The sequence below is a fragment of the Euprymna scolopes genome, chromosome 19 (genome assembly GCF_053919585.1).
Source record: "Euprymna scolopes isolate OS-2025 chromosome 19, ASM5391958v1, whole genome shotgun sequence".
NCBI classification, from domain to species: Eukaryota; Metazoa; Mollusca; class Cephalopoda; order Sepiida; family Sepiolidae; genus Euprymna; species Euprymna scolopes.
The window spans coordinates 76,832,623-76,847,957 of NC_136500.1; the positions used below are offsets into that span (position 1 = coordinate 76,832,623).

Consider the following 15,335-nt stretch of genomic DNA (forward strand, 5'->3'; position numbering starts at 1 on the left):
GGATGGCAGTGATGGCTGAGAATGCAGTTAGGAGATTCGAAGTTCCTATCCGTCGCGGTTACCACCTGACGAAGGCCAGAGGAAATTGGCTGAAACGTTGTGAACCAATAAAAACAAACAAACAACAACTAATAAAGATGAGACTAATAGTCCGAAATAAAAATAAAATTAACATAAAAATGCTCATCTCAAAATAAAAAAAAAATTCCAATTAAGGAATAATATATATATATACCAATCGGTACGGACCCGACTATGGAAGATCAGATAATGAATAAAAATGTGGATTTATAAGATCAAAGAATCCAACCTTGATCGCCCTTCGGGGCCCGTGGCGCAGTTGATAGAGACGTTGAATCTCTACGGTTCCAGATGAACATTGTCTGAAGATAGCGGTTTCAATCCCACCCAAAGCGTGCCAGAGGTAATTGGTCAAAAATGTGGTGAGACGACGACAACTACGGATGGCAGTGATGGCTGAGAATGCAGTTAGGAGATTCGAAGTTCCTATCCGTCGCGGTTACCACCTGACGAAGGCCAGAGGAAATTGGCTGAAACGTTGTGAACCAATAAAAACAAACAAACAACAACTAATAAAGATGAGACTAATAGTCCGAAATAAAAATAAAATTAACATAAAAATGCTCATCTCAAAATAAAAAAAAAAAATTCCAATTAAGGAATAATATATATATATACCAATCGGTACGGACCCGACTATGGAAGATCAGATAATGAATAAAAATGTGGATTTATAAGATCAAAGAATCCAACCTTGATCGCCCTTCGGGGCCCGTGGCGCAGTTGATAGAGACGTTGAATCTCTACGGTTCCAGATGAACATTGTCTGAAGATAGCGGTTTCAATCCCACCCAAAGCGTGCCAGAGGTAATTGGTCAAAAATGTGGTGAGACGACGACAACTACGGATGGCAGTGATGGCTGAGAATGCAGTTAGGAGATTCGAAGTTCCTATCCGTCGCGGTTACCACCTGACGAAGGCCAGAGGAAATTGGCTGAAACGTTGTGAACCAATAAAAACAAACAAACAACAACTAATAAAGATGAGACTAATAGTCCGAAATAAAAATAAAATTAACATAAAAATGCTCATCTCAAAATAAAAAAAAAAAAAAAATTCCAATTAAGGAATAATATATATATATACCAATCGGTACGGACCCGACTATGGAAGATCAGATAATGAATAAAAATGTGGATTTATAAGATCAAAGAATCCAACCTTGATCGCCCTTCGGGGCCCGTGGCGCAGTTGATAGAGACGTTGAATCTCTACGGTTCCAGATGAACATTGTCTGAAGATAGCGGTTTCAATCCCACCCAAAGCGTGCCAGAGGTAATTGGTCAAAAATGTGGTGAGACGACGACAACTACGGATGGCAGTGATGGCTGAGAATGCAGTTAGGAGATTCGAAGTTCCTATCCGTCGCGGTTACCACCTGACGAAGGCCAGAGGAAATTGGCTGAAACGTTGTGAACCAATAAAAACAAACAAACAACAACTAATAAAGATGAGACTAATAGTCCGAAATAAAAATAAAATTAACATAACGTCATTGTATCCTCTAGCGCCGATATGTATGCAACTGGGGACCGCTTGTGAATTTGGTACTCCCACGAAACTTCCTCCTTATGTTCAAGTCAAATCAAATAAATTTGACTTTTACCCCTCTCCTCACCTCAATTTCTATTATAGATTCTAATTGAGCGACAAGCAATCAATTACATTCAAATTTGACTATTATGTCTGCTCTAACACCTAACGATTATGGGCGCCAAATAGATTAAATCCTTAGTTATATGGTCCAAAGCAGTTAGGTGCAAACGTTTCACCTTGTGTGCGCGTGCGGCACATATTAATTTTCGATGTTTATACTGTATCAGCATCTACGCTATTATCCCGCCTACACATCCATCAGATACAAAGCAATCAGTGTATTTATGACTTCCCATAAATAAAGAGTTAAGTTGATTGATCGTAGGTGTTTCTGATGCTTGTCAGTGCGGAGGGGGGGGGGCAGGTGACATTTCTTTTCACCGTTTTCCACAGCCGTCGGATTAGTTCACGTCAAATAAAATGAATCTAACTTCTACTCTCCCCACCAAAAAAAAAAAAAAAAAAAAAAAATTCTATTATTGGTCCTAATTGAGCGACAAGCAATCAATTACATTCAATTTTGTGACATCTAATGTTGTCCTGCGATAATTATATTTTATAGATTTTTTTTTATTTTTTGGCATAATAGTTAGAGCATTCACTGAGCCCACCCGAAAAGCTGGGTTCAATTTTCTGTCAAGTTTTTCCAAAGATTAAAAAAAAATAGTATGTGGTGCCTTTTTAATAAAAATTCAACATTATAAAGTGTGAATTAAGACTAAGTGGAGCAATTCAGGGAAAAGAGTTTCGCCCTCCCATACATCTTTGTAATAACTAGGGTTATGACAACAGCATATTCTTTTCATTGTTTTGACTCAAGTGTAAATCCGACACAGTTAGACACACTCAACCGAGAACCACATCACTCTACATAAAAACATGATATCAATGGATATATATCTGAGAATCAAAACAAGGAAAAGAATATGCTGTTGTCATGGCCCTAGTAATAACCAATTAAAAAGGAGTCTTCGAGCTGTCTTTGACTATGGTTGACTCCAATAAATTATTCTAAACTGAAGTGGTTAATGTCAGAACTGAATGTTCAAGTTCGAATTCAGTCCATTCCACAGAAACACTCATCAAACCCATACTTGACCTTGTGCCTAACCCGCTAGAGAGGAGATAAATAAAATGTATATTCAGGTAAAAATAGCTATATAAAGGGACAAGCTTTTTGTTTTTTTCCAATTTTTTATGCATTGAACATATATCGGTAGTTCTGTCATAAGAAACAATGGACACAAGCTGAAACGGAAGGTCTGCATGGTAAGGGATTTATCATACAACTTCTTCCCAAGCTTGAAAGCTCATAACCAGCAATATTGCTTGAACCAACACTGTGACAGAATGCTAGTTTGCCACCAATTGTACTCCAAGCAAAGTTGTCAGACATTTATAAGCATGAGTAGAGTGTTCACTTATTGCCACCAGTATTCCCCAAATGGTCACTCACCTGAAAACCAACCAGGCTCTATGTCGCTTAACTTGATAATTAGTGTGTCCCTTACATGATGTTTTGATCATATGACATACTGCATGTTAATGATTCACCTCTCTCTCTCTCTCTATATATATATATATATATATAATGAATGAATGACAAACGTCTATATTCCAAAGTTCATGATGTTGACCATCTTACAATTTATTCCTTTAATTCAGTTGACATTTACAATTCTTGGCAGTATCTGTTTCGTAGCACAAAATCAATCACTTAATTATCATATCAATCAGTGAATCTATTTTGCCCTTAACTCATCAGAAGAAATAGAAACAATCAATCTATCAAAAGGAAAAAAGTGCGTTTGGACATGATTAAAAATCCGAAGAGAAGCTGTAAATACCTTATATATATATATATATATATATATATATATATAGTAGAACCCCGAGATGCGGCATTAAAAATTAGTGACAAAATACAGTACAGTATATAATACACATCTATATAAACAAATAGCAGTATAACACCGCAAGGTGAGGCAAATACCGTAGCCAGGGGAAATAAATATAGGTAGTTATAAAATTTGCTTCTTAGCACATAAATTGAAAAATTTATAAATATTGATTTCTCTCTCACAGGCATGTGAAGTCAGCTTGTTTTCTGTTTCTGTCCTTTTCGATAAACTTTTTATATAAGTGCCAGAGGGAGTTTTATCAACAGAGCAAAATCAGCCTAGCTTCACAACGACGAAGATGGCACAGGGATATAAAGGATTTAGACACCCATCACCCAGGCGTAAATAAGCAAAAATACAAAATGACAACATTGGTTTTGGCTGTTTTGTTTTACAGTATATCAAGCCTTTTTCGAGTTATTTAATGCCAAATCCAGTTATTTTGACAAAAGTTTTTATATTTTAAGTTCTTTATGTCTTTAAATATTTATTTATAGAGTTTGGTTTTGTTTTATGGCATATCAAGCCTTTTTCAAGTTATTTAATGTCAAATTTGTTTTTGAAAAAAATTTTTATGCTTGAAGTTCTTTATATCTTTAAATATTTATTCATGAAATTTAGTTTGCGTTTCTTTTTATTTGGGAAAATTTTTGATTTTTGATTTTGCAGAATATGATTTAGTTTTGAAAAGGAAAAGGAAAAAACAACATTAATGTTGGTGCATTTTAGATCAAAGCCAGTATCTTCAGACAGCCGAATTTGGTAGCAGTCTAACATTTTGATCAGATTTAAATACAGTAAAATAATTAAGATGATTGTCTTAATTGTATTAGCGTTCAAAATAAAATCATCCTTAATGTAATTGAAATTGCGTTTCAAGTTTAGAGAGTTCCATTCGAAGTTCGTAGTTGAAAGCGATTTAACTATGTAAACAACAGAAACAAAAATACGAAACAAATAATTGGAATTTCTAATTCTCTTTAAATGCTATATCAAAACATTTGTTTCCAAGCATCTTATGCTGATTGCATTTTTTTTTTTTTTTTTTTTCAAAAAGGTACAACCCGAAACAAGTTGTATTTTAAATGTGGCCACATACCATTCCAAGTGGCTGTCGGTCATGCTTAAGTTTCAATCAAAACTTTTAATGCTAATCGCACATATTGAATGGACGCACCTTAATTATGAATGTAAATTTTTTTTACCGACAAAAACAAGTTTTTGTATCAAGCAAAGTTGTTGTTTTTTTTTAATTTAAGACGTAACAATCTATTTATAAACAATATAATCGGTGCATTAGTAAAACAAAGTGCGAATCTTTTACACAAATGAATCTGGAAATTTACACAAAAAAAATACTTGAAATAATTTTATGGAAAAGCGTCTATTTTTCCCCCATCAACACACCTGGCAAATAAAAACAGTCTAACATTTTTCAATCTTAAAGAGGATGCACTCATAATTTATATTATATACTAGCATTTCAGCCCGGTTTTGCTCAGGCCCTATGTACTGTCCACAACTTGCCCTACGTGTGAATGCACTTTATGTAAGATTTTCAAATGTTTAGACTAAAATTTGCCTGAGTAATTTCGTAGAGACCGCAGAGGTCAATTTTTTTTAACTTTGATCCCAATTTTGACCCCATAGCATTTATTTTGGTCTCACATCAAAATGTTTTACCTATGTCCAAGTTACCTATATCTAAAATTTCAAGTCTTTAGACCCAAAACTAGCAGAGGAATTTGGTAGAATCTACAAAGGTCAACTCTTTCAGCTTTGACCTTTTGGCAGCCAAATTTTCGCCCCAAAACTGATTAAAATGCTCGCCGTATGTCTGAATATCCGTTATGTATAAATTTCAAATGTTTAGACCCAAAATTGGCCGAGTAGTTTGCTAGACATCACAAAGATCAAATCTTTTGAATTTGACCCTTTGGCAGCTCAAATTTTCGACCAAAACCAATTAAAGAGCTTGCCCTATCTCTGAATACCCTTTATGTAAAATTTCAAATGTTTAGACCATAAATTGGCCGAGTAATTTGATAGAGACCGCAGAGGTCAAATTTTTTTAAAACTTTGACCTCAATTTTAACCTCTTAACATTTCGTTTTGACCCAAAGCAAATTAAAAAGTTTGATCCATGTCCAAGTAATCTACATTTAAAATTTCAAGTGCTTAGACCCACAATTGGTGGAGAAGTTTGGTAGAGTTTTCAAAGGTCAAATCGTTGAACTTTGACCCCTTGACAGCCAAATTTCTGGCCAATAACTGACTAAAAAGATTTTACCAAATCTCGAGTCTGTAGACCGAAAATTGACAGAGTTATTTGGTAGGAAATGTACACAGACACACACACATTTTCACTTTTATTGATATATAGATATTATATACACACATCAAGAACTAAGTTTTGCTTTGAAGAAAAAGTTTGAAAATCTCAACTTATATACAAAGATTTTTCATTTCAAATTAAATTATCTTTGATATATATATATATATATATATATATATATATATATATATATATATATATATATATTGATGGCCTGGCATGGCCACAGGGGAGACAACCGGAGCAGCAAAATCGACAAATTTAGGGGGAGACAACTGAAGCAGCAAGACCGAAGTTGCTTGCCAGACACTATATATACAAATTTAGGCAAATTTGAGCATATTTTATTGGTTTGAAAATATAGGTTCTTTCTTACCAATTGTCATACAATTTTAACCATAGAATACTTATAATCTTCAAAAATCCTGCAAATTTTCATGTATTTTCGTCACATAGAACGAAAGATATAAGCATTTTAATATTCAATTTGGCTGCCAGTATAGATATATCCATAGATATACCACCTTTTTTGGCAATGTTATAAGTTCCAAATCTGAGCGACTATTGATCAGAATTTAACAAACACAGGCTCGTTAGAAAGGTAATGACCCAAATTGTATTGAGCTATGTAAAATTTGCACTTAAGGTCGCACATTAAGGGGATCATCTATTATCCAGAGCCTATTTTTGGCACTTTTTTACAGCCATAAAATGTTCAATAGTCATTTTGGCTACGAGTATATATATATATATATATATATATATATATATATATATATATATATATACACACACACACACCAGACTTTAACAAATGAGGACTCGTTGGAAAGCTTATGACCTGCATTGTGTAGTAGACTATCAGACATTTGCCCTTACGGTCGCACATTGTTTCAAAAAGTAGGGAATCACTTTTCTATATTAATTTAAGTGGCCACCTTTTTGGGGGTGTCTTATTTTTTTTAGGGGTGGCCTTATAGACCAACCTACCTTAAAAAAACTTGTTTTCTATAGGTTTTCTGGTGTGCTGAAAATGAATATTGCATTTAAATTTCTGCAAATAAGTATTTTTCCGGGTATTAAGCAAAAATATGCATGCACTTGCATGTACAACAATGGCCACCAGTTATAACAAAGAATTACGTTGCCTAATACCTGGAAAAATATTTGTTTGCAGAAAATTTAAATGCAATATTCGTTTTCAGCACATCCGAAAACCTATAGAAAAAGTTTTTTAAGGTAAGTTTTGTGTTGATCTTCTTGGCCACAATTACCAAATAAACATCATCCCTTAAAAAACAAAAAAAACAAAACAAAAAAAAATCAGACGTCCCCACCCTCAAAAAGAGTGGATATTCATTTTATGTTAAATTAATATGGAAAAGTGAATCCCAACTTTTTAAACTATAATTTCTTCACATCTTACACTTTCCTGAAATTTTAACTTATTTTCATTTTCATCACTCTCGAAAACCCAATAAAGTGGTAATTTTAAAGATATTTTGTGGGTGGAAAGATACTGCACCTTTACCAATATTTCTATCATATAGTCATTTGTTTTCCTAGTTTTGTATATGAATTACAAAATATCTGATGTTTCCCCAAAACCTCTGGCCTTGATGGAGGAGAGACTAAAACTTGCTATGGTTTCAAATGATCTGAAATAACAGCAAAGGAAGACTTCAGTCCAAATATTTCTCATGTTATATCTCTCCTCTTTGGGTTTCATACATAAAGTAAATTTCACAGTGTATAAAGAGTATTTGATACTGGAGATATTCATAATCGTACATAATCATAGTCTTCCAAAAGTTTTTTTTAATGATATCACTATGTTTGTCTTGATTACCATCCTACAAGGCCACAACATTGGCAACGAGGGATTCGAAACTTACATTGCCACAACAATATTTATAACAATTTTTTAAATTTTTTTTTATATAAGTTCATTTTGTATTTTCCACATCATTCAATTTATGGTATAACAAACAAATATCATTACTGGATCACTCCAGATAAACTACACTACTTTCTTCTTTTTCTTCTTCGTCACAACTCCCTTTCATGGAAAAAAAAAAAAAAAAAAAAAAACATTCACGAATAACAGATTAACAGATTACGTTTCAGAATCTATTTTACAAACGGTCAACATTCTCCTGCCTGATTTACAAACATGAATGCTAAGACTTTTTGTAAACATTTTTTATTTGGATTCACTTATTTAGTTACTTTATTTATTCAAGTAGGATTAACACGAATATTCAACAGAGGATTGTTTGACTAGGCTTTTCATTTCTCTTTTGCATCTTAAGCGATCCATACATTTGCCTCGCCATTACAAAGTGTTTGTTTTTGTTTTGTTTTTTTTAAACGTGGTTTCTTTTATTTTTACAGTGAAAACATCTTAAAAACAAAACAAACAAAAAAAAAAAACGGTTGATCTCAGCTGGATTTTTATAATCCAAATGTTCCTGATGATGTCGCCGCTGATATTCATGTTCAATTATAAGGTTCCAGAATTTATACAAAAGACACCTAAAAAAAGGGGCGGGGTGCAGATTACATCATCCGGAATGCTATATCACAGTCAAGATGAAAATAGTAGTCCCAACGATAAAATTAATCAGAAGGAAAAAAAAAAATTGATTTGTAATTTATATTTTTTTGATTTGACAAAATTGACTTCTAACCTTTTTGGGTAGAGTATTCTTTAAGAACGAATCAGTCTTACATAGCCACATTAAATAGTTCACATATATTCTACAATAAACGGATAGCGATATACATCACTTGAAAATCAAGTGATCAACTGAATTTATTTAAATTGACAAATCAAACAATAAAATCTAGACTTCGATTAATTGCTTATTTTAATCACACAGAAATTATTCCAATACTATGCTATATGAAACAAGATTTGGGTGTATAGTTGATTGCTTTGATACATTTTTTAAAGTGATAGCGTTGTAATTTTGAAGATGGTGCTTATCGCGTTTTGCATTCAAACTTTTCAATTTGATAGTAACTTTGAAGATTTCAGTTCTCGCATGAATTAGACATGCATTAATTAACATTTCATAAAATGCCATTAGGTTTCTGAAATATGTAAGATTTTCTATCCCCATTTTTCTTTTTTTTTCACGAAATTGTATTTGTTTAAATGACAGCATCAATGTTTGGTACATTTTAGATCACGAAGCCGGTCTGGTAGCACCAGTTCCAGGTTTGGGCTGTGATGGCTCTCTTCAGCTCAATAGTCTAGGAACTGTTTTGATGAACATTATCCTTGAGACAATGCCACAGATTAAAATCTAGGTTAGGCCGAGAAAGTCTGGTCAGTATGAAACCCATACAGAATCACAACTTTATTGATGAGACAACCACCAAAATGTTCTCACAACCATTTCAATAGTCAATACTTTGTTTTATTTTTGTAGTGTTATGTCATAATAGAGAGGTATAATACATTAATTCAAACTGTTAAATACATATTCTTGGTAGGTCTAAAATTTGTAGCATATTTTGCATTTATCCAAATATGAAAGCTATGTTACAAGACAAGTATGAATAAATATAAAAAGCAATAAGAAAAATAAACAAATCGATCGAAACGCTGTACAGATAACATTTGAGGACGACTGTCCAATTAATGTAAACAATAAAAATATTGAATTTTTGCTTATTTTCCATGTTCCGTTTTATACCTCTCCATTTATAAGAAAGTTATTCAAGTTAGAATATGACGTGAACATAAGCGCATGAAGACATGACACATGGGTTAATTTTGACGGGTTCATATTGTAAATTGGCAACATTTTAAAATAGATCCAGTCGAATATAGTGTATTATATTTTATCAATTCAAAATGTCAGAGAATTCAGTAAATTAATTGGTTTAAAAAAAAACAAAAAAAACAAAAAAGAAATGCATGAATAAAAAAATAAATAAAAGATGAACGTCTCTTCCAGTTTAATAAATCTTATTCAACTAGTGAAATGGATGTGACTTCATCAAAAGATTTAGATGCCAAGCCGATTTATCAGATGAACTGACGTGTCAGTTCATTTGAATAAGAAATGTCAGTTGCAGCCATTTAAATTGCTTTTTTTTATGATGAAAAATAATTTTAGGTACCCTTAATATACACTTATATATACTAGAAGATGTACCCGGCGTTGCTCATTATTAAACGTAACGTTAAACTCTTAGAAAAAAAAAATTGCAAAGAAACTGATGTACACGTGAGTATGTTTTTTCTAAACAGTTTACTCCTTGTACGTAAAAAAAAACAAAAAAAATACTCGACCTGAGATCAAAGTCAAAACCTAAAAACAGTGAGACAAGTACGATAGCCAGTAGACCAGCTTCACATGATCTTTAAAAAAAGTGTTTTTAAATCTACTTATTCCTAACATAATCTGAATAAATTACTCATGCTCAGGCGTGAAACCATTGATTAATAGATAAAAATATAATGATCCTAATCTACCAATTTTTCAATTTCGACCGCTTGGAATCCATTTTACCAGATGAAAACCGATTAAAATTTTTTTCACGTGTCTGAATACTCTATGTATAAAATTTCAAGTCTGTAGATAAAAACTTTGTTGAGTATATAAGTTGAGAATTGTCCTCACATACATTTTCACTTTTGTGTGTATATATATATATATATATATATATATATATATATATCTTAATGATTATAAAATTTTCTTGCTTGAATTTTGTAATAAATAATTTTACCAAGAATTCTTCCTATGTTTTTGTTTCGATTCTAGCTGATGGCACTTTACTTTTGAAATCACTAGAAAAGATGACAGGATTCCATTTCCGTTTGATGAAAACCGGTTTTCTTTTCTTGTTGCAAACCATCTACTATTTGGTCAGTTGTGTACAAATCCCAAGAGTGATAGGAGCTTTCTATCATGTCTGAAAGTGACACAATGTTCAATGTGTGAGATCAGAGATGCGCTGTTGTACAACTCATGTTCTCTACTGATCCAAGTTATCACAACAGGACCATTGCCAGCACCCTCAAAATGTAAATCTGGACGTTTCAACGCTTGAAGGCACAGTGCAACAAAGTTTCTGACCACGGTTATGGTCTTTGGTGTGGTTTCAAGTGAGGGCCACATCATGCCACCTCATATCTTTGAAGTCAGCTTGAAAGTCAACACCAAAGTGTACCTGGATGTGCTGAAGAGTGTGGTGATCCCTTGGTGCAATCAGGTGGCCGCTAGCAGACACTGGGTGTGGCAGCAGGACTAAGCACCGGCCCACAAGTCCAAAGAGACCCAGGCTTGGCTTCAAAAAGAATGCTACAACTTTGCACCCTTCTCTCACTGGCTCCCCTCCTCCCTCAACCTGAACTCACTGGACTACATTTAGTCATATGTCGAGACCATCATCAACATGACCTACCACAACCCCAAAGCCAATCTGATCACTGCCATCCGCAGAGTATTTGCCGAGCTCCTGCTGGCGCTTGTGGAAAAGGTATGCACCCAGTTTGGACCCATACTGAGGCAGTGATTGAGGCTGAAGACGGCTACATTGAATAGATGTCAGCTCTACTACATAATCAAGTTATCTGAACTGATTTTCCCCTTTCTTTAATAAAAGTTTTAAAATGAAGCTGTAGTGTTGTTTTCTTTAGGAAGACAACTTTATCGTTCCACTCTTTACACTACGATAATAGAAAGAGAACTGATACTATAACAGTATATATGAAATCTGTATAAATTAAAATATATTTAAGTGTACTTTATGACCGGGCAAGGCCAAGCGTCTCTGCTAGTGCACATATATATATATATATATATATATATATATATATATATATATATATATATATATATATATACACACACATAAATGAAAATTTAGAGTTAAATTCCGTAAATCAAAAAATTTCTAAGGAATACAAAATTTAAATTTTTTTCCTTAATCCATGGATTTTCCACAAATGGCTCCTTTCATCAGAGGAAATGTTTTTAGCAAAATAAAATTTATAAGTAGTCATAAATTTTGCTATTTAGTACATGGATTGAAAAAATAAAAAGCTTGGATGAAAGCCTAAACGAAATAAAGATTAAAAAAAAGATATTCCATAGTGTAAATGCAGAAAAAATGTAGGCAAAATCGTCACAAGGAAACAGTGCTGCATTCCACATTCTTTTTTTTTTATTTTTACAAAGGAGTCACAACTTATAAAGGCTCGGAGGCCACTCGAGGATAAGGTTTATTTAATGTACAGTAGTCAATGAAAATAATTGCTAGTAGTAGAAATTTGGTACATTGGATTACTTAAGGAGACAGCTCATCAAGAACTTGTTTACGCTGGACTTGAAGACAACCATATTGTAGTCAGCTGGAAAGCAGGGAAATGGAAGAGTTGCATGCACTTCTAAAAAAGAAGCTTTGTTCATGGAATCTACATTTAGGCTTTGGTTTAGACACAGATAAAGAGTGGGGGAAATTATTGATAGTGATTTCAGCTAGACGAGTGCTTTTTGTGAAAGTTTGGCAAAGGGGGACCATAGATTGGAGCTCAGACGAGCACTTGTTATGAAAATAACGATAACGCAGACACAGGCTCGCAATGTCTCTTCTGTGGGGAAAAAGGTTGCAGAGAAGAGAAAAGTACATCTCCTACTAGGCTACGAAGTTTATTTTGAACTCTGTTAAGGAAGTATAAGGTCTTCCAGCAGCTCCTGTTCAGATGTGGCAACAATACTCCATCCTAGGACGTACTTGGCTTTTATACAGGCAGAGAATTACATCGACAGTGAGATATCTACTGGAGCGGTAGAATGATCCCATTATTTTTCCAGCAACCTTGGCAACGGATAATTATTCCTAAACAAAAGAATATATCTTAAAATCTGATATGATCTCCTAAAATCTACATTGAAGCATTTAACGTAAGTTATCTTGTCGCAGTTTAGAATTCAGACACAAATAGCATCGCATCTGATACATCGACATTTGACTTTGTCTAACCATTTTATCTTTGTTTTTTACTTTCAATGTTGTCATTGTTTTTTTTTTTTTTTTTTTTTTTGCTTCATTCCAGTTAAGAGTGTACAATGACAACAATAATCTTAATAGGTTATAAAAATAGAAATTCAGTAAATCGATATTTTATTTTACGTAGCCATTTTGTCTTATGTTTTGCATTTTTTTTTTTTTTTTTTACAAAACCCAAATGTCATTGGCTTTGGTTTGTTTTCCTAAATACTCATAAGGTTTCATCCTGTCATTGAGGCTCATAACTTCATATTGTATTTGACCCAACTATTTGATTTGACATTTAATTTCAAGGACTGCATTTTTGTATCCGGTCTGTGGCACTTTGTACAGGAAGAATTGACAGATTTCCTCTATTTTAGAACCAGTTAAAATATAAAAACACATTGCCCCTCCTAACTCTTAAAGAACTCCTTAATTGTTGCAAACATGTGTTTATAACTGGATAAAATAAATAATATACAGTTAGCATCCGAGAAATCCAAATATTAAATAAAAAAAATTACAACTAATAACTTTCAAACGAATTAAAAATTAGTTTTCTACCGATCTGTATACTTTTAAAGTGTAGAAACTAATATTTTCTCTGAATTTGTTAAACTGACTTACCGAAAATAATTTAAAAAGAAAAAAACACACAGACACACACACACACAGACACACACACACACACACACACACAAATAACAGAGTGTGAATCAAACAGTTTTTCGTGCGTTTTTATTTAACAAATTTAATGAAAACAGATTCAAAAATAAATCTTACAATCAGTTTTAACACTTTAAAAGTATACAAATCGATAGGAATTTAAATTTTAATACAGTTGGTGAAAATTATTACCTGTAATTTTTGTTTATTCTTGATTTTTCACCTGTTACATATACTGCAATATTACTGAAACACCAACTAAGTAATTAAATAATTTTATCTAAATTCAGATAGCATATTCATTTTTTTAATAGGCATTTACCACTTATCAAGGCCTGACGGGCACTAAAGGATAAGCTAATGAGTGTCAGATGAGACAATGACACGATGATTCGTAATGGTGGAAATTGGGTAAGATTTGATTATTTAAGAGGACAACTCAACAAGAATTTGTTTATGTTGGACTTGAAAACAAAAATTTTATAGTTAGTTGGGAAGCAACCTCGGGATATTGTGCTCCTCAGATGGGCAGTTCTAGAAAAAAAAAAAAAAAAGGAAACTGTTCTCATGGGATTAAAAAAAAATTTTTTTTTTTTAATTACATTTATACCCCAAATAAGGCACAGTGCCACTTTGATGTAAGGGGTTACTATCAGGGACATGAGTTGTAGGGATACTATGTAGGGAGTTGAACAGCAAGATGTTTTAACATTACACTTGAACTTATGCATGTTAGTACAGTTAGGGAAGAAGGAAACCGGAAGGGAATTCTAAAATCTAGCAGTTCTGAGGAACAAACTATTAGAGTAGAAGGCTTTCTTACATCTAGGGATCTCTACAATGTAGGGGTGGGAATTTGCTGCTTGTCAGCTTTGTCGGAGGTATTTATGTCGAAGGGGTACAAGGGCTAGTAGTTCGTCGGAGCACTCACCATTGTCATTTAGTATTATGTGTAGATAGAGAGTAATGGAAATTATTGACAGCGGTTATAGCTAGGTGAGCATTTGCCGTGAATGCGACCATAGATTGAAGCTCAGTCGAGCACCTGCCATAAAACTAACAATAGAGTAGAGACGGACTCACAACATTTTCTCCGTTAGAAAGAAGCAGTAAAAAGGAGAAAAGGAAGTCTCCTTTTCTGTCTGATATAAACCAATGTAGAAATAGAAATTGAATTTTCGTGTCTATGAATCAAATGTTATATTTTGTGGAGTCCTTCGTTTTTAGTTATTGCATTCAAGGTTCAAATGTGATATGCATGTGGGTGTATGGCAGCCGGAATCGGAAGAACCGTCCACCCACCTAACCTGTGAGAGGTTTTCAAAAGAGAATCAAGTTAGAAGCAAAGTGAGACGAATGTGTTAATATGCAATCTTCAAAATAACTAGTCTGCCTTAACAATCTATGCAAGATAATCAATAAACACATATTTTGGCTACAAATGATGTGTTAATTATTAGCAAGAACAATCCAGACTACTGATTAGCCTAGAAAGAATCCCACCATCGAAAGTTTTCATCCCTTCATTTCTTTGTCTCATGAAATGTCTGAAGTAAGTATTCACAAGCTCGCAGAAAGTCAGAGAATAGCAGTAAAATCAGTTACCATGGGACTATATCAACTCTTCTTAGATCTAAGATGCTCTCTTCTCACAGAAATAAAACATTGCTCTATAATACTAGCAGACCGCCCGACGTTGCCCAGTCGCAAAATATGCTAAAATATATTTCAATTAGTGTAGA

At 33.4% G+C, this 15,335-nt stretch overlaps 1 protein-coding gene across 3 annotated transcripts in view; it reads right to left on the reverse strand.

Moving 5' to 3' along the window:
* Positions 1–15,335, reverse strand: part of LOC145239767 (uncharacterized) — a 759,337-nt gene that overhangs the window by 337,920 nt on the left and 406,082 nt on the right. The gene's annotated exons all lie outside the window — the stretch shown is intronic.